The sequence below is a fragment of the Rhinolophus sinicus genome, linkage group LG03, assembly GCF_036562045.2.
Source record: "Rhinolophus sinicus isolate RSC01 linkage group LG03, ASM3656204v1, whole genome shotgun sequence".
Classification (NCBI taxonomy): domain Eukaryota; kingdom Metazoa; phylum Chordata; class Mammalia; order Chiroptera; family Rhinolophidae; genus Rhinolophus; species Rhinolophus sinicus.
The window spans coordinates 74,981,528-75,000,831 of NC_133753.1; the positions used below are offsets into that span (position 1 = coordinate 74,981,528).

General features: G+C 36.0%; 1 long non-coding RNA gene across 11 annotated transcripts in view; it reads left to right on the top strand.

Moving 5' to 3' along the window:
• Positions 1-19,304, top strand: part of LOC109455360 (uncharacterized) — a 624,916-nt gene that overhangs the window by 21,760 nt on the left and 583,852 nt on the right. For all 11 annotated transcript variants that reach the window (XR_012494816.1, XR_012494819.1, XR_012494815.1 and 8 more), the window contains one exon: positions 4,247-4,865. This is a non-coding gene — a long non-coding RNA (uncharacterized LOC109455360). The remainder of the gene's footprint in view (positions 1-4,246; positions 4,866-19,304) is intronic.

Consider the following 19,304-nt stretch of genomic DNA (forward strand, 5'->3'; position numbering starts at 1 on the left):
TACTCAGATCCATCCTCTAAGTTTCTTTGCCTGGTAAATCTTGTCCCTGTGAACTGTACCACTTAGACTATCTTACCCTGAATGTCAGATAAAGGACATTTTAAAAGGGCAAAAGATCTGGACACCTCATTGTGTAGTGTAGTGTAGAAAGTAGGAAAGTGTTGTGGACGAAATGTTTGTGCCTCCCCCCACAAATTTATATATTGAAATCTAATCTTCAACATAATAGCAGTTGGAGTTAGGGCTTTCTGTAGATAATTAAGTCCTGAGAGTGGTCCCCTAAAGAAGGGGATTACTGCACTTATAAGAAGAGGCAAGAGAGGTAGCTCTCCGTCTTTCTGCCATTTAAAGATAAAATGATAAGTCGACAGTTTGCAATCCAGAAGAGGATTCTCACCAGAACTTCACCATGCTAATACCCTGATCTTGGACTTACAGGCTTGAGAACTGTGAGAAATAAATTTCTGTTGTTTATAATCCACCTAGTCTATGGTACTTTATGATAGCAGTCTGGAATATCCAAGACAGGAAGAGCTCAAAGCAAAACAAATAAAACAAAAATATATACTGATGGGGTATGGTGAAGTGTTAATAGAGCCAACTGAGGGCTTGCAAATGGCCAAAGCCGGGAACATTTGAGCAACAAAACAAAACAGGATTGGATTATAATCCAAAGTATAAAAACAATGCAGATGAGTCCATACCGATATCAAGAAATGATTGAATACATAAATAAATAAATATGGGAGAAGAGACACATTTCCCTTGCAGAAGAATTACAAATAATTTCTAGATATGCTACCTTCATGGAAGGGGTGCATAAATCCCCTACTCCTTAAGTGTGGGGGGTGTATAGTGACATTCTTACTAAGAAGAAAATATGGAACAGGGAAAAATGAACAATGACAAAACCTGACAAACACTTTCTCAGCCAGGTGATCAAGGTCAACATCATCAATATATAGTTACAAACCAAGCTGATAGTAGATGTCCTTGATATGATGTAATAAAATGGTTTTACCTTTATTGTTTTCCTCCCTAACAGCCATAACCCCAATATGGTTATGAGGAAACACAAACAAATTCCAACTGAGAAGCATTGAACAAAATACTTGACATGTATTCCTCAAAATGGTCAAGGTCATCAAAAACAGGGAAAATCTGAAAAATTAGCACAAGAAGACCCTAAGGAGATATGACACCTAAATATCATATAGTATCCTGGGTGGGGTGTTGGAACAGAAAAATAATGTAATTGACTCTTGACCAATTTGGGGGTTTGGGGCACCAACTCTCATGCTGTCAAAAATCCATCTATAACTTTTGACTCCCCAAAACTTAACTGCTAATAGCTTACTCTTGACCAGAAGCCTTACTGATAACATAAAGTTGATTAACACATATTTTGTATGTGTTATATACTGTATGTATTATATACTGTATTCTTACAATGAACTAAGCTAGAGAAAAGAAAATGTTAAGAAAATAATAAGGAAAAGACATTTACAGAACTATGTATTTATTAAAAATTCCATGTGTAAATGGACCTGGCCTGCATAAGGTAATAATTAAGGAAACTTGAATAAAATATGGACTAATTATAATAGGTCATTGCTTCATCACCTGTAACAAATATGCTATACTAATATCAGATGGGGAAGCTTTAGTGTAGGGTATAAATAAACTCTGTATTATCATCTAAATTTTTTCTGTAAATCTAAAACTGTTCCAAAAACTCTTTTGAAAAAATTATCTGTCATAGAGTCTGACATATAATAGGTTGATAATCCATGCAAGGTTAGGAAATGAATATCTTCATGAGTTCAAGAATTGTACTCTTGGAATAGAATAAAATATTACAGCTTAAGATAACCCAAAGAACTATCTTGTCCAACTTCTGTATGAAGAAGTAAAACGAAAACAGGACATGTTAAGTAACTTGCACAGCATCACAGTTGCTAAAAATTAGATCCCTTTCCTGAACAGAATTGCTTAGCTAATGAGATCCCAAATTACTAGAGTATTTATTTGTGTATTATATTACTAACTGGCCTTTCTAATTTGAGTAATTCTAACATCTTGAAAAATAAACTTGAGACCCATACGCAATTCAGTTAGGGATCTTTAAGAGAATCTGATGTACAACTGCAGATTTTAGAAAAGAAGACCTTCTCAATGTAAAGTATCCATAAAATAATTGGAAATTGAAAGAGCTTAAAGGATGGAATTAAAAGTATGTAGAATCATGTTTTCAGACAATGCATGGAGTGGGGGGAAAAACAGGCACTAGAAAAATACATATTCTACATGTTACCACTTTCTGTTTAGACCTTAGAAAACTGGCATTCAGTGGAGTTATTATAGGGCTTCTTAGAAGAATTGAGGAAAAAGCAGTAAAAACTTGTTTTCTGATAAGGGCTTATAGTTAGTGAAAGGTTTTTACTTTATAAATCCAAAGTATGGAATGATTAAGTACCAGAAGAAATTTCCTACCACAGGAATGTCCTCATCGCTGTATTCACGGTTGAGCTAAGCCCTAATTTAGCTTACAGGTATCTGTGGTGTTCAGGTGTTGATATTTATTTAAATATTTTATGTTACACATCTTTATTTAGTTTTGAGTTATTGAAATAATATAGTCATTGCAGTAATTTATTTATAACAGGAAAAGCTCATTTAAGTCTAGGAGCTTGTTTTGTTTTTTCATATGTTTTCCTTCCAGGTTAGAAAGAGGTCTAAATGTTAAAACAGTGCTATCCTAAGTAGATGTCACTCTCCAAACAATGACAAAAATAAAATTTGCAGAGGAACCAACCAATTTTCAGCATGCTTACCTAGTAAATTGACCCTCTTATACAATGTGAATAGATTTGATGCATAGGTCATCAATATCTTGTAGAAAATATGATTGATAGGGATGGTGAATTCTACTTACACCATTTTTTCTGTTAACTGACATCTGTTTACACAGATGATGGCAGTTATTAAACATTGCATAGAGATTCATATACACGATAGAGCAATGTTAGAGATTATGTGGGAACAGAGGAATGCTTCAGAAAGAAAGATCAACAATTTAAAATATTTGTTGTTGAAACAAAGCTTCAATAAATTTAGAAATAGGTCATAAATTTAGAAATAGGTCAGAAAGAAACACATGCCAATTTGGGTTTTCAAACTAACAATGTTTAAACTTCTCTGGTGTAGAAGTCAGTTTTATTCTCCAATTTTGATCATTAAAAATTTTTACTTGTACTCTAAATGCATCTATAATACAAGCTAGATATATATTGTATTTACATAGTTTAATTATTAAAGTAACTTTCCATAGCTCATAAAAGTAATAATGTTTTAAGGAATGAAAGTCAGAGGACTGTGAAGCCATATTTATAACATGCTATCACACCTCTGTCACAAATTGTCATCCAGATAAGCAAAAAACAAACAAAATAGTATTTTATAGGAGGGAAATAACTCAGTATGCGGGAACTCAAATTATTTTCCAGTTGGTCATCAAGGAAGTTTCTTTCATCTTCTGCTTTTTAAACCATTAGGTTACTCCATCGTATTTAAGTTCTATCTTCTGTTAAACACTTTTCACTATTAATTCAAAATCTTCTTGTCAAATTATTTATCCTATAACTCAATTAATAAACAATATTTCAAATAAATTGTATACTTAAAGACTACATCTAGAAATACTGATCTGCTCTCCCGCTGTTCTGCATTGCGAAGATAAACAGATTTCTGCTAAAACTGCTTGTTGAGATCAAGGGTCTGCAGGAGAAACCGGTCGAGTTTCCAGATGACTTTGGTTGGACAGAAGCGACCTGTACAATGGAGAGGTGGCCGTCTTTAGGTCGCCAACACCTACCACGAGGGCGGCTACTTCAAGTCACACTTTGAGTTCCCCATTGTGGGGACAGAATCCCACAGAATCAGTTTCCAGGCTCTCGACCTCACGTGGAAAGGGGCTGGCTCAGGTAGTAGATGGCTCTCAGCTGTGACTAGTTGACCATCAGCTGTTACCAGTTAGCCAATTAGCCACTAATATAACTGCCGATTGCAGCTAGTAAGTGGGGTTGGTTGGTTGGCAGAGAAGTGGATGGCAGGTTGCGGATAGTGTGGCTCCTGCTCCCTGTGTCTCCAACCCAGCCACCAGCTAGAATACAGTGGTATGACTCCCCTATCTATGGCTCCGTGGGTGTTCCTTTTTGGCCTCACCATGTCCTGTGTTCTTGTGCAGGGAGCGGGGAGCTGAGTCCCTGCATTACACCCATCGACTGCCTTTCTGTTCCTGACCAAAATGTGGCTCCCAACATCTGAGAGGCGTGCCACGTGCATCTCCTTTCTCCATTCCCAGTCCACCACCCCCAGAGCTGGAAGCTGCACTCACAGAGGTGGAACCCCACCCAGGAAGTGGGGATTATCCTCCTGAGCTGCATCTCCCTCCTCAACGAACCCAGCAGCCTCCAACGTGAACTCCTCCTTGATGTACAGAAAGTGGAAAAAGAGCAAACTCACCGGCGGGGAGTACATAGGCTTCACGCAGACGCAGAGCCTGTGCACCACGGTGGACGCAGAGCCTGACAGTGTACAGCTGTCCTCCACGCTGGCCCAGCTGCCGTGTGAAGACCAAGGCCCCGGCCCCTGCCCTGGACTCCTACCTCTCTCTGGCGACTACTAAGAGGACAGTGAGGCTGAGACTGAGGCCTCGGCCCACAACTACCCTGGGACCAAGACAACTCCAGCCACGAAGAGGCCTGACACCAAGTCCCCAGCAAAGAAACGTGAATTTTCCCTCACCAGGCCTGGACTGGTTGGCGCTTGGCACATCTCCTGATGCTGAGACTGCCTCACTGAAGGTTTGTAATGCCTGTTTCCTTAGCTTGTTTCTTTTGATGTCTAGCTTTCCTCTCCCGTAATAGTTATGGGTTTTCCTCTGCTTCAGAGAGCAGGGGCCAGCCACTTTCCACAGCCCTTGGGGCCCCACTTGTGCTGGGTGCGAGGCAAGGGGTCTGCCCAGCCAGGTAGGCCTGGAGGCCGATGGGGGCCTGAGGGACCTGAACCCCGGTCTGATCCCGCTGCTCCCACTGGCTGGAGCCAGAGACTTGGTGTTTCCAGCTTGTGAGTGGATGGATTAACTTGTGGTCACTTCTGTTCTCTGCATTTGTTTGTTTGGAATTTAAATAAAACGACTTTATGAAGGGGGGGAAGTCATCACTGTCAGTGGGGCTTTGGAGAACAGATCAATGGGAAGATATGGTTCATAGTTTTCAGATACATTTGACAGGGTCAAGGAAATTACACTTTATTTACCAGTGTTCTTATTTTGTCTTGTTGATTAGACCACAGTATACGAAATCAGAAAAATTGCCGGTGTTGTTGCTTAGTTACAATGGATTTTCATTTTCAGTAATTCTTCAGCAAGTAGAAAAGGAAACTTACTTTCTCTCCTTTTTCTTTTTTTTGGTATTTTTCTCATTAAAACAAAGGGAATGTCAGTGTATCCTCTTGAATTCAACTTTTATTATTCCTTTCTATTTTTCCCCTTTATTCATTTTTGTTTTTGTTTTTTCTCCAGTTAACTGCCTTTCCTCATTCTGAAGTTAGCGCTTCCAAACTTGACTATCTTCTGGCAAAACACTTTATGGCAATCTGCCAATATTTTCAGCACTGATATGTGTCAGCTTCCTGGATTTTTCAGTCTGTTAGTTTGTTTCTCTTTGAATTTATCGATTCCCCCTTCCCCATAATTCATGTATTGTAAATTTCAGCTTGAGTTGTACTGTGGAGAGAGCAATATTCCCTACGTAGCGGATAAATTAGAGAGTTCCTTCATCCCCAGAAGCCAGAAAGATCAAGGACAGTCACAGGAGTCTGAACATCACCTAAACTTGGGGGAAAACTGAGCAGAAAAGAGCTTGCTGGTTCCATTAAATTTTATTCTTTGCACACTCGGTGAACCAAAAAGATAATTTTAAATTTATCCAACTAGGCTTTTTATTATTTGCAAAAGCACTAATTTAAAGTCTTGATTGAAGGTTTTTTTAATTCACCCACAAACCACAAAATGGAATTTTGCAGCAGAAACAGCAGCAGCTTCAGCAGCAGCAGCAATGAGCTCGGAAATTCCCAGATTGTTTTGATGATAAGGTCCATGAACTTGGCATGTGGTCCATCACTACTAGACCCCCCAGGACTGCATTAGATTTGCTCAGTATTTTCATAAAATCCCCAGGCATGGCTAAGGTACATTGTATTATAAAGTCCTTGGATGCATAATACCCAATTTATTTGTTGCCATTGTCTCATGGAATCTAAGCCAGTTACTATATCCTTCTTTATTTTATGATTCTAGTGTTGAAGAACACATTTCTATTAGACACATTAGACACAATTTTCTTTTGTTTGAAGAACATTTTCTCTTGTTCTGTATTGAGAGCCACGATGACATGAAACCAATAGACATGAGACTGAGTATTAGGAGACCTGGGTTCTTATCTTAGCCCTGTCATATCTTGGCTCATTTGTTTTTATCATACTTTTATAGTATTTAGTTTCCTTTTGTTGTAAGGAACAGAAGCCTACCCTAACTAATGTAAACAGAAAATAATTTATTGGGAGGGTATAGGTAGATGCAAAGTTAGCTTACTTAAAAAGAAATCTGAAGAATGTAAAAGTTAATCAGGGCAGCTTTTGGAATTTTGGTAGTAACAACAAATAGTCTCATGAGGTCATTAGGTGCTGGCACCGCTCCCCCACTGTCACAGATTCCAGAGGGGATCTAGCCTATTGTTCTAAATGGAAGAAAATGGAGGGAAAGAGATCCCTTGATTGATCTAACCAGACTGTATATAATGGGAAAAGACCACTTCCCTAGAGGCAAAATTCAGGTGTTTTAATGCAAGAAGAAAAATAATGATGTTGGCAAAATAACAAAATCCAAAGTGATGTGGCAAAAATGACAAATTGTTCAATCTTTATGCTTCCAAAGCTATCACCCCGTATTGCTGTAGTGAGTTGTGTATGAAATGTTAGAGAGGCAACATAATATTTCAACTTCATAATTATCTTTAAACTGGGGCTTCTTTCCAACCTGCCTATCACTGCTTTGGGCCAGTGCCTCATTCTGCCTTTACTAGGCTAATGTTTCCTAACTGACTGCGTGGCATCTAGTTTTACTGATCATCCTCCTAATTGCTCCTCCATCACCGTTAGAGTTATCTTTTTAGACTATAATTTTGTCTCTTAGAAACTGCCTGTAGCTTAGGTATTGTCTGTAAGATACTCACGGTCTGTTCTTATCACCACACTGGGCAGAATCAGATGCCGAGTCTACTTAACTATTAGAGCACTTTGTACAAAGCTTATTTAGACTTCTCAATTCACTGAGTAATTATTGTAAAAGAGGGAAAACATCTATTTAAAATAACAAACCAAAAATAATTCTTACTAAACGTACATAGTCCTTGTGGTCTTGCTGCATCCAGTATTTAATTTTAAGTCCTGTGCTCTTATATGCATTTGTCGTGGGCACTGCACCTGTCTTTACAACATCTCTTTCACTCTTCTCCGATTATGTAGCAACCATTTGGTTTAGGTGGGATTAACATTTCCTCCTCCTCCAACAGTGATAGCAAATTGGTCTAAACTCTGAGGTAATCCCATAATACCATTTAGACGGTGATTAGTTTGAAAGTAATCTAGGCTTAATCCACTCAACACTTTCCTGACATTTTCTGAGGCACAGGGGTTGGTTTAGGAAAGATCCATTCAGCAGAGGTTCAAGACATTTTGTCTTTGGTTGTGAGAATTGTCCTGACTGTCCTACTGCGTGTGAAAACATATAGATCTGATTTCTGATTGCAGTTATCCTTTGACCACATTGGGGGGGGGGGGCATCGTTAGGAAGACTCTGTGAATAACAGAGATGAAAAAATGGAAGGAAAAAGAGGAGTCTTTGATGACTTCATTGAGTCATTAATATCATGTGACTTATAAGTTGATCTTCAAGCCTGCCAAATTTCTAGTCTTTCTAGTTAGTTGACCCAATAAATCTCATTAATTGAATAAAACCAAACTCTTGATTCACCCCCCCTTCCAAGTAGACTTCTCCTATAATCGTACTAATTTCATTAAATGGCACGTCTATCTTCCCAGTTCTCTCACAACCCACATCCAATCCATGAGCAAATCTTACCAGCTTTTCCTTCAAAATATGTCCAGAATCTCACCGTTTCTCCTGTTTTCCATTACTACCACCTGATCTAAAACACATCATTTTTCTCCTGGATTATAACCATTGGCTCCCAAATACTTCTCTGCTTCTACTCTTGCCATCCTATTCTCTGTTCTGTAAACATAACGATTCTCTGTAAATGTGAGTCAGACCATGCCAGTCTACTGTTATAAACTTCCGCTATGAATAAAAGTCCAAGTCCTTACATTGGCCTAGAAAACTCTCTGTGATATGGATCCCAGTTATCGTCCAGACCTTACTTACTACTTTTCTGCTTTGTCCTCTGCCCAAGACACACTAGCTTCTTTGCTTTTCTTCAACATGCCAAGTTTAGCATCTGTGTATTTGCTGTTCCCTCTACCTAGAACTCCCTTCTTTCAGATGTCCACATGTCTCATTCCCAGTTCCTTCGGGTTTCTCTTTAATGCCACCCTTTCTACAGTTTTTATTTGATACCCTTATCTGACAGGTGAGCTATACCTTGTACCCTTCCTTGCAGTATGGTCACTGCACACACATCTTTATTTACTTACTTGCTTATTATCTGTCTCCCTCAAGAAACACTTATCTCCCTGACATCAGGGATTTTTGACATTTTTATCGCTAATTCCCCAATGCCTAGACCAGTAACTGTTTACTGAATGAATGATTTAGTACTGTTTGAGTTTTATTTTTCTTTTATTAATTACAACCAAAAGATCCTAAGATCTACAGTTCTGATTTAATACCTATTCATTATACCCAACTTTTTAGAAAACTCAGTTAAATATTAAGATTTTGCATTTATGAGTGTGTTGGGAAATCTGAGATAAATTAGTAATTTGTTCACAAAAGATGAAACATAAGTGTGAATATTCATCAAAAACAGGAAATTGGAGCAAAAAGTCAGTAGGAAAGATATGAACCTCCAGAGAAGACAACAGTTGGGAAAGAAGAGTATGGTTTCCAACATATACATGGTAGGAGCTTAAGTGAATTCATTTAAATATTAAGGGAAGTGTGGTTCCACAAGGCCGAAGCAGTTAATATTTGGGTTACTCTATTTGCATGTAGTTTTTCCTTTGTACTGTTGGCTTTTTGAGAGCAGTATCATTCCATATCATTTTTCCAGTACACAAAAAAGTTCAATAGATAGTTGTTGCACAAATGCAATAGCATTGGAGAAGAACTCTAGAGTTGGTAATGCCAGTAACTACCGTGTTTCCCCAAAAATAAGACCTAGTCGGACAATCAGATCTAATGCGGCTTTTGGAACAAAAATTAATATAAGACCCGGTCTTATTTTGCTATAAGACCCGGTCTTATATAATATAATTATAATATAATATCGGGTCTTATATTAATTTTTGCTCCAAAAGATGCATTAGAGCTGATTGTCCAGCTAGGTCTTATTTTCCCGGAAACACAGTAGATGTTAAACATGTTATTTAGTCTGCCCTTTCTAGGTACTTTCTTCTATAAAATGAAACTGCTGGACTTCATAATTAAGTCCTTTCCAACTATGAAATATTCTATAATTTTATCTGCTTATGTATGAATGGAGACATGCACACATTTTCATCTAATGGAAATAAAGATATATTTCTTAAAAATTTCCTTTGCAAATATATTTTGGTTAATATAGATACCATCAATTAGGCTTATAAAATAGAGTTTTAATGATCTTTTAGCATGATAGGTTAACATTTATGTTCCTAAAGCCATATCCTCTGAGTGCTGCTAAATTCACACCTCACTAATGACAAGGATCTGATTAGAACTAATTTCATAGTGATTCTTTGACATTTCCAAACAGAAATATGTGTGCTTTTCTGAATAAAAGTCAGAACATGTCATAAATTTTAAAAGTTACTATTAAAGTTCAGTCTAATATTGCATAGTAGTTATGAAATGAAAAGTGCCTGAAAGGCTAAACTCTTTCAAGATAAGAGTTTCCTTGTCCCCCTATTTCTTTTCAGCTCCCAGAGTCTCCCCTGGATCCACCAGAACTCTGTCTCTAGGTTTGATTTATCTCATCAGCTACTTCGTCAGTTCTTCAGCTTCACTATTTGATAGCACTTAAAATTAGAAAAGCTGATAGTGTCTAAGAGCAGAGGCCAACAAGTTAGCCTACTGAGTGGGAAGTCAAAGCAGAAACCTTTACGTGTGTACTGGGTCAGTATAGGAGGGAACAGGGACTTCCTGTGACTTTCAGTATCTGATAGGCACTGGCAATTTGTCCCCAAATACTGAAGTAATGGATCTGAAAGGCAACAAGGAAAGAGCACTAGGGGAGCAACACAGGATCTTGACTGGGTTGTGACTGGGCCACTGGGTTCCATTACTGGGCACTACGACTCACTTTCAAATATAATAAATGGTAGAGTTGGTGCTACTGGGAGACTTCTGCCCTTGGCTGGACTTAATTCAGAAACTAAACAAGGGTCCAGTTCTACAATTGGGACTCATTAGTGGGAGAATCCAGAGAACGTAAAGCAGGAGGAAGAAGGAAGGGGCTAAAAGTCCCTTCATTTTTTGGGAAAGGAACCAGTTAGGGAGACCCAAGAAGGAACAGTGAAATATGAGAGAAAAACCAGATGAGAATACATTGTTGAGGCTGAAGTGGTTTAATAAATAGCACAGATAATTATACAGAGAATTTTCACCTTATTTATGGGTTAGATTCTGAATTCATGACAAACGTTGAAAATATTGTAAAGTCAAAACTATTTTGCAAAATTCATCATAAAGGTGTTATAGTAGTTACATTGACACACGGTTTTCCTATAAAAATTCAGCATAAGTTTTTTCTTTCTTCCTCAAATTGGTGTAGTTCTTCTCTCCCTTCCTCCCTTGCTCCCTCCCTCTCCAGCACCATAAGACATAGTTGAATTTAATGTAGGGACCGTGTTGAATGTAGAACACAGAATTTTCAACACTGGGCTCACACTCAGTAAACAAGTAGCTCACACTATGAGAGACTTACTAAGATGACGACAAGTTCAAGTATCCCATCCAATGCCTGTTTTGGAGCAGAGGTTCACTGACTGGAATAGCACATAAATCACCAGCTTACATTATCATTTCCTTTCCTTTCTCTTTGGCCAAGTGTGCATAAACTGAAATTTCAGTAAATGCTTTATGATGTCACTATTTTATACTTCAGAGAGGTCAGGAAGAATAGTGCCTAAGAAAAGGAAATTTTAGTGCCCATTTAGGGCATTATAAGTGACCTTTGAGTGAAATGTATAGACGATATTGAGGAATGGGAGCCAAATTTTAGAGCCTGTTAAAAGGAAGTTACTGAATCTGTTACATAGTGTAAGAGACAGTTATTGATGAAGAATGTCAAGAGTAGTGTTTCAAACTGGTACCCATAAGAAGTACTTGGAGAGTTTGATTTAAAATGCAGATTCTTGGGCCTCATTCCAGAAATCCGGATTCAGTAATACCAAAGTAGAGACCAAACAAGAGAACTTTGAATGAGCAAAAGGTGTTTCAGATGCTGGTGTCCTCAGATCACATGTTGAAGGACTCAGGTCTTATAGGGGGAGAGGAAAAGGAAAGACAAAGTTCATTCACTGGGGTTAGCTTTAATAAGCAAAGAGGAGAACTTTTTCCTGAGGGATAAGAGGAGATTAAAAAAAAAAAATGTGTGTCAAGAAAGAGCTAAGTTGAGGTAGAATAAAGATAATAGTTTTGATTTGAAGGCTGTGTGGTGATCTTTCAGGAGGCAAGAAATGGGAGAGGAGAGTGGCCAAGAAAAGATTGAAAAGCATGGAAAAGGTTTGAAACAGCTCTTATAGTTGAGTGCAGGTCCTCCAAAGTAGTATATTTTCATCTTAAGGAAAAATGTTTTCAAGTATTATCTCCATCCTTTCCAATCTCCCTCCTTACTCTAATAATTATTTTCGTAGGGAATGAACAATAAATTAAAGACACAATTGCTAAACAGCAGTGATTAGCCAGTTTAAATTTAGGCAGCATAATTTTTTGGAAACTGGGTCTTGAAGATTCTATGACTTTGTCCTATTTTAGGAAGCAAAACAATTAGTAACTTGGAGAGCAAAGGCAAAGATTTAAGTCTAAATTCTCTTATTGTTTTATGCTGCTCTTTTTCCATTATAGGCAGTGTTGTGGGTTTTTCCCCCATCTACTCATTCTTTAACTTAACTACTTGGGCTTATTGACTTTACGTCTGAATGTTGGGACCCTAGTTTTACAGTTACATGATATCCTTCTTGCACAAAGATAAAGAGATTCTGCCAAGCTTTTGGAGGACAGTTAGGATAAAGAGATTGTAATCCATTCTACTTTTAGCTAAGATATGGTAGGTGGCCCCTCTCAGATCTGAAGCCAAAAAGTGGGCTGAAATGTATAAATAACAAAGCTAGCATTTATTGAATGTTTATCATGAGTCGGGGTACTATTATCAAAAGAGAGTGCCTGGAAAGATGCCCTTCGGCATAGAAGGTGTGATGGCTAATTTTAAATGTACCATGGCTAGACCATGGTACCCAATTTCGACCAAATACCCATCTAGATGTTATTGTGAAGGCATTTTTTAAAAATATGTCATTAATATTTTTATTACTTCTTTGATTTATTTATTTTCAATTACAGTTGACAATTCAGTATTACTTTATATTAGTTTCCAGTGTACTGCATAGTGGTTAGACATTTATATAATTTAAGAAGTGATCCTCAGATTAGTCTAATACCCACCTGGCACTATACATAGTTATTACAGTATTATTGACTATTCCTTATGCTGTGCTTTACATCCCATTGACTATTTCATAACTACCAATTTGTACGTCTTAATCCCTTCACCTTTTCCACACACCCTTCAACCCCCTCCCATCTGGCAACCATGAGTTTGTTCTCTGTATCTGTGAGTTTGTTTATGTTTTGTTTGTTCTTTTATTTTGTTCTTTAGATCCCACGTATAAGTGAGGTCATATGGCATTTATCTTGCTCTGTTTGACTTAGTTCACGTAGGATAATACCCTCCAGGTTCATCTATGTTGTCACAAATGGTGAAATTTCATTCTCTTTTATGGCTGAGTAATATTCCATTATATACATGTACCACATAACATTTAAAATGGTAGCGCTTAAGTCAAGCAGACCACTCTTTCTAATGTGGGTGGGCCTTATCTAATCATTTGAAGACCATAAGAGAAAAAACTGAGGAGCCCAAATAAGAAAGGAATTCTGCTTCCAGATTGTATTTGGACTCAAGAATGTAACATGAGCTCCTGCCAGAATTTGCATCCTGCCAGCCTGCCCTGCGAATTTCAAACTTGCTAACTCCCACAGTTGTGTGAATCAACTGCTTAAAATCTCGCTCACTCCGTGTGTGTATGTGTATGTGTATTCTATTTTTCTGGAGAACCCTACTATTAAGAAAATTGGTGAAACTTGTTTTTTTCTAATGGTTCAGTGACTTTATTTGAGATAAGGAATACTGTATAGTTAAAACTCAGTGAAAGGTACAGACTTTCTACCCAGGAAAATGTGTATGCGTGTACGGTACACACATATAAAATTTTGCATACATATTCAAGGTGCCCAGGGATTAAGGATTTTTGCTTTGGATTTAGATGTCAAAAAATGATTTGTTTCTAAGTAAAATGCAATGAGACCTAGGTTGGAGATCTGATTGAATTTTACTCAGGTTGTAGATAGGAATCAAAGGCCAAAAATATGGTGGGCAGACAAGAATATGATTTGTGTTCTAAGATTTCTGAAAGGGTCTGAGACCAAAAAAAATGCTTTTGTTGATGGGCTTTTGAAGGACACTAAATCTGCAAAATGCACACGTCTTGAGGCAGTTTGCTTGCCAATATAGCGTATGCAGCTGGAAAATTAATGGGCAAAGAGGGCTCCCACATTAACAGCCAAATTGGCACAATGATTTTGCCAAATACACCCAGAAACCCAGTTGCTGGAGGGAAAATAGGAAATAGATATAAAGGAGAAGATTCTAGACAGGCACTGATTTTTAATTTTTTAAATTTCTACCAGAATCTAGAAGATGCTTGTTCGTTTTTATTAGATGAGAAATTCTTCCTTTCCAGATGGTTTAATGGATATTTTACAATGAATTTAAGACAGTTGAATTTCAAAGTACTATCTCAAGTAATGATCTGTGACCCATAAATATGAGCAAAGTAGCTGCTAGGGGTTAGTACAAAGAGGACTCAGATTCTGTAAAAGTTAGTAAAAATTTAATAGATAATTAACTATGAAGTAAAGCGGCACAAAATATGAAGAATGTTATATGCTGAATTTAAAACATCAGAGACCATCAGTTAACTTGGTTTGCCAGGTTAACTCACTTTTTACATACTTGTACATCAGAAAAAGCTTGTTCTGTCATCTCTATGCATATATTTGAAACTTTTCATCGAATCATTACAACATAATTTAATGCTGCACTGGTACCAAAAAGATTCAGACCTCTGCATGCCAAGAATTGTAAATTGTGAAAGAGAGAATACTGTTACAGCATGTGCATATGTTTTTGCGCTCAATCTAATGCCCGGTGAGGCTCAGTCATGTCTACTGGTGCAGTCTGAAATGATAGGGTAATATTTTGTTGTGGACTGGCAAATAATATAACAAATTCTGTGTATAACACGGTGCGATGATTAATTTTACATGTCAACTTGACGGCCACAGGGTGCCCAGTTATTTGATCAAAAATCATTCTGTGTTTTCTGTGAGGGTAATTTGGGATGAGATTACATCTAAGTGGACAGACTGAGTAAAGCAGATCACCCTCCATAATGTGAATGGGTCTCAGTCAATCAGTTGAAGGCCTGACTCAAACTGAAACATTGGCTCTTTCCTGGTCTGTAGACTGTCTGCCTTGGAACCAGGACTTGGAATCAGCTCTCTTGGGTCTCAAGCTTTCCAACTCACCCTACAGATATTGGGAATAGTCACTTTCCATAATCATGTGAGCCAATTCTTATCTCTCTATCATCTCTCTCGCTAACTATATCTCTAAATCATCCTATTGGTTCCATACCGCTGGAGAACTCTGACTAATGTACATAGTTTTAAAGTAGTCTTAGCACTTATTTTAAATTTTGGATTCTTCTGTGACTGTTTATGATAGTGTTATTATAAGCTTTGTATTCTTGCATAACTTACATTTCCATTATTTTTCAAATGTATTAAAATTATTCTTAAAACTAAAATTATTGATAAACAAAAAGTTTGGAAAGAGTCTAGTGATGAGCATGCTTTAAGATAAAATAACATGTATTAATTAGATGATTCAACTGATGTCATCCACATTAATAAAAACATAAATAAAACATTATGCTAGAAATCCTTCTACAAAAGCACTGGAATTTTAAAGATAAGAAAATAAGAAAGAAAGTTAAAGTTATTTTTGTTGGGGATCATTTTCATGGCAATAAGAATTACTCAAATCCTCAGTGTGTTTATACAGTGAAATTTTGAAAAGAGTTCTACAATCTCTGCCAAGTTACAACAGCATTTGAAACAAAACAAAATGAACATAGAAATAAGGCTTTCAAATTCAGGGTAAGTGAAACAGCTTAGTGTTATCAAAACTGTACACAAACACTATTTGAATCTGATGCTGAAAATGCACTTATTAAATGACATTCTATTATATTAGAACAATTAGATTAGCAAGCAGCTAGGGAAATACAATTAGTAGATTGTCTGAAAATAAAGTTAAAAGAGGAATATAAGAATGTTCATACAAGGTACTTGACTAATTACTTTATAGGGGACATACATGAAATATTTACAATTCAACTGGACAATAAAAAATAGTTTAGAGTTTCCCATTTGTTTATTTTTGTAGTGTAGGTGATCATAAGGGTATTTATTGCTTTGTAAATCACTTGACACAGAAAGAAGAAATATATTTTGAGATTTTAAGTGAAAATGTAACAAAATTATCATGTTATCCAAATTTTTAGAAATGACACAACAGAATATTTCATTATAAAGATTTAAATTTAACAGCCCATTTATCCACACTCATTCAAAATCAACAAGCCATACTTTAAGCTAAACCATTTGTAAATATTATCTCACTTAATATCCTATAAGGTAGGTATGATTTAGTATTTCTAATTTATATCTCAAGGGAAAAGTTTAAAGAGGTCAAGGTCAAATAGTAATTAAAGGCCAGGGGCAGAACTCTAGCCCCAGGTCTTTCCGACTTCAAACATTTTGCTCTTAACCACTACTGTGCTATAACCTGTAATAATTCAACTCTGAAATAGTTTCATATGAATCTCTTTTCATCTTTGTGGATCAGTCATGATCAAGTGTGTCATGAGATTGCAAGGCATGCCATTCAAATCTATTACATTTAGAAATGAATTTTCTATGTGAGTCAGGATTTTCTGCTAAATGTAAATCAAAAGAAAATTTAGACATTAATTAAACATTGAAGTTGAAGCTAGTATGACTCCAAACTGTAATTTAAAGATTCATGAAAATACTATCATTGTTCTTGTTTAATTACTTTGTGTTAATTATCTATTTTAAATTTAAACTTACGAAGTATGGTTATACTAAAGTTAACACTTTCATCTCTTAATTATTTTCTACACTGGAGTTCAGTTAAGATTTGATATGAAAAGTCACTGATTTTATACAAAACAAACATTTTTAGGAATGTCAAAATCTGTATTGTCTTATTTTTCATGACAAAAACTGATATACAACGAATAACCATCTCAACTCCAGGTCTTCAGATCAAATCCTGGATTCTTAACCAATGAACCATGATGTTTTACAGGTAACTTTATCTCAGCACATCAAAAATATTTAAATCAAATTTTAAAAAGAAGCCAAAGAAAATCAGTAGTGTTTTCAAGAAAAAGTGAACCTCCAGTCCATCAATAAAAGTGTATGAATTATCCACTAGTCAAAGTAAAGATCTTTTGATTTGGTGTTTAATTTCTTATCTAATGTATATACTGCATTTCAGTTTTCCTGACTCATAGATAGATAAAACTTTATAATTTTTTTCTTATTTGAAGAATATTTTTTATGAAATTATCTTTACCTGTCTGTTATGATGCATGTGTCATTTTTCTGTAGGACTAAATCAATCCCTACTTCAAAATAGCTTCTTTTCTATATTCTTTTATACTAATAGTATCTGAGATTTTATACTTTTGAAATATTTTTTTTTGTCTCTCAATTAGAGCATAAAACAGTTTATGAACTCCTAAAAACTGTTTTTTTTTAATCAGTAGCAGGTTATCAATACAAAATAATTCTACAACTAGTAGTATGTATCGAATTCAAACAACAAAATAAGTACAACAATTATTTTTTTTAGTCTTCCTAATACTGCATGGCCAATTTCACATTCAACTATGTCAGAATTAGCTGTGACCAAAATATGCAGAGCATCAATTTGCAATGGCTTGTAAATATAGGCCTACATGTTTTGGGATTAGTATTTTTCATGCACAGCAAATCAGAACAAACATATTTTCTTCAGTCATGTCAGACCTTGACACTTTCATATTCACATGCCCTTCACAACCAAGACCAAGAAATTCACAGTGTGTAAAAAGACTGATTTGATAAGTGACAGAAGCTGACAGGCACCAGCTTTAGATATCATTTTAGAGATTCTAAATTTATTATTTATGTGAAAAACATGTCTTGAAATATACAAATCAGTGGGTCCAAAATTACATTTTTAGTGATATAATGGTAACGTATGCGTGTCCTTTGAAATAATAAAGAAAATGAATGCAATTTCATTTTTCTCTACCTTAATTCAGACATTTGGTAATATTTGCTATTAAGCAATATTAATAATGAAAAATTTAGTACAGACACCTGCTTTGAGGAAGAGGGCTGAAAAGAACCAGATAAACTTATTAGCTGTCTGATTTTTGACAAGTTTGTAAAATCTCTGAGTGGCTTTTTTTTTCCAATTGAAATGTGCAGATATTAAGAGCTATCTTATGTTTTTGTGAGGAATAAGTTTTAAACAGTGTAAAATTACAGGTACAGTTGGTTGGCAGTACGTACTCAGTAAACATTCCTTCTCTGCCCTCATTTTATCATTGTTTTCTCTCAAAAATGATCTAGAAACACTCTAATGTGGTAACCACTAGCCACATGAGGCTATTCAGAACTTAAGACATTGCTACTCTAAACTGAAGTGTACTATAAGTATAAAATACACATTGGATTTTTAAGACTGTTACAGGAAAAATTATATAAAATATGTCATTTAATAATTATACTCATTACATGTTGAAATGGTACTACTTTAGATATATTAGGGTGTATAAAATATATTATTTCACTGGTTTATTTTTATATACTATGTGAAAATTTTAAATTACATATGTACTTGTGTCTCACATTATATCTCTGTTGAAAGTGCTGATCTAGAAGTGAAATGATGCAGGAAATCCAAGATTCAAATAAAATTCCTAATCCATATAAGAAAAGGAAAAGATTTTACTGCGTTTTCATATGTTAGAGTTCTTGTAGGAAGGAATCATATTTTATTACAATCTAGTAAAAAGCAAATTATATCAGCTAGCAAACATTTTTCATTAGACTCCTTAGAGTTACAAGGGGAAAAGTTTTACCTGATTTGTCTACTATAATTTAAAAAATTGGAATAAAGTGGAAAAAATCATATGGAATTTCTGTTCTCTCAACCTTGCACATAATAACTGCATCAGGCAACAATCAAGCTCTTATTCCTTACAGCTAATGGAGCCAAGTGTCTCCCTGAACTACCTAAGATTTATTGAGGTCTTGACCAGTCAAATTCCTTAACCTAGAGAGGGCCGTAGCCAATTTCTCAGAAGATAGAAAGAGTGACAAGAGGAACTGATAATATTAGCTAGTCTGACCAACTTCCCCACACTGTAATCAAGTACACTTTCTAAAAGGCAAGTCAGATCATGTCTTTTCCCTTAAAATCTTCAATTACTTCTCATAGGTCTTACGAGAAAGTTCTTGACCAGAAGTTCCCATTGTTACATACAAAGCTATTTCCTCTCTTTGTCCCTGTATGTGTGCGGAGCATTGTGTGTGA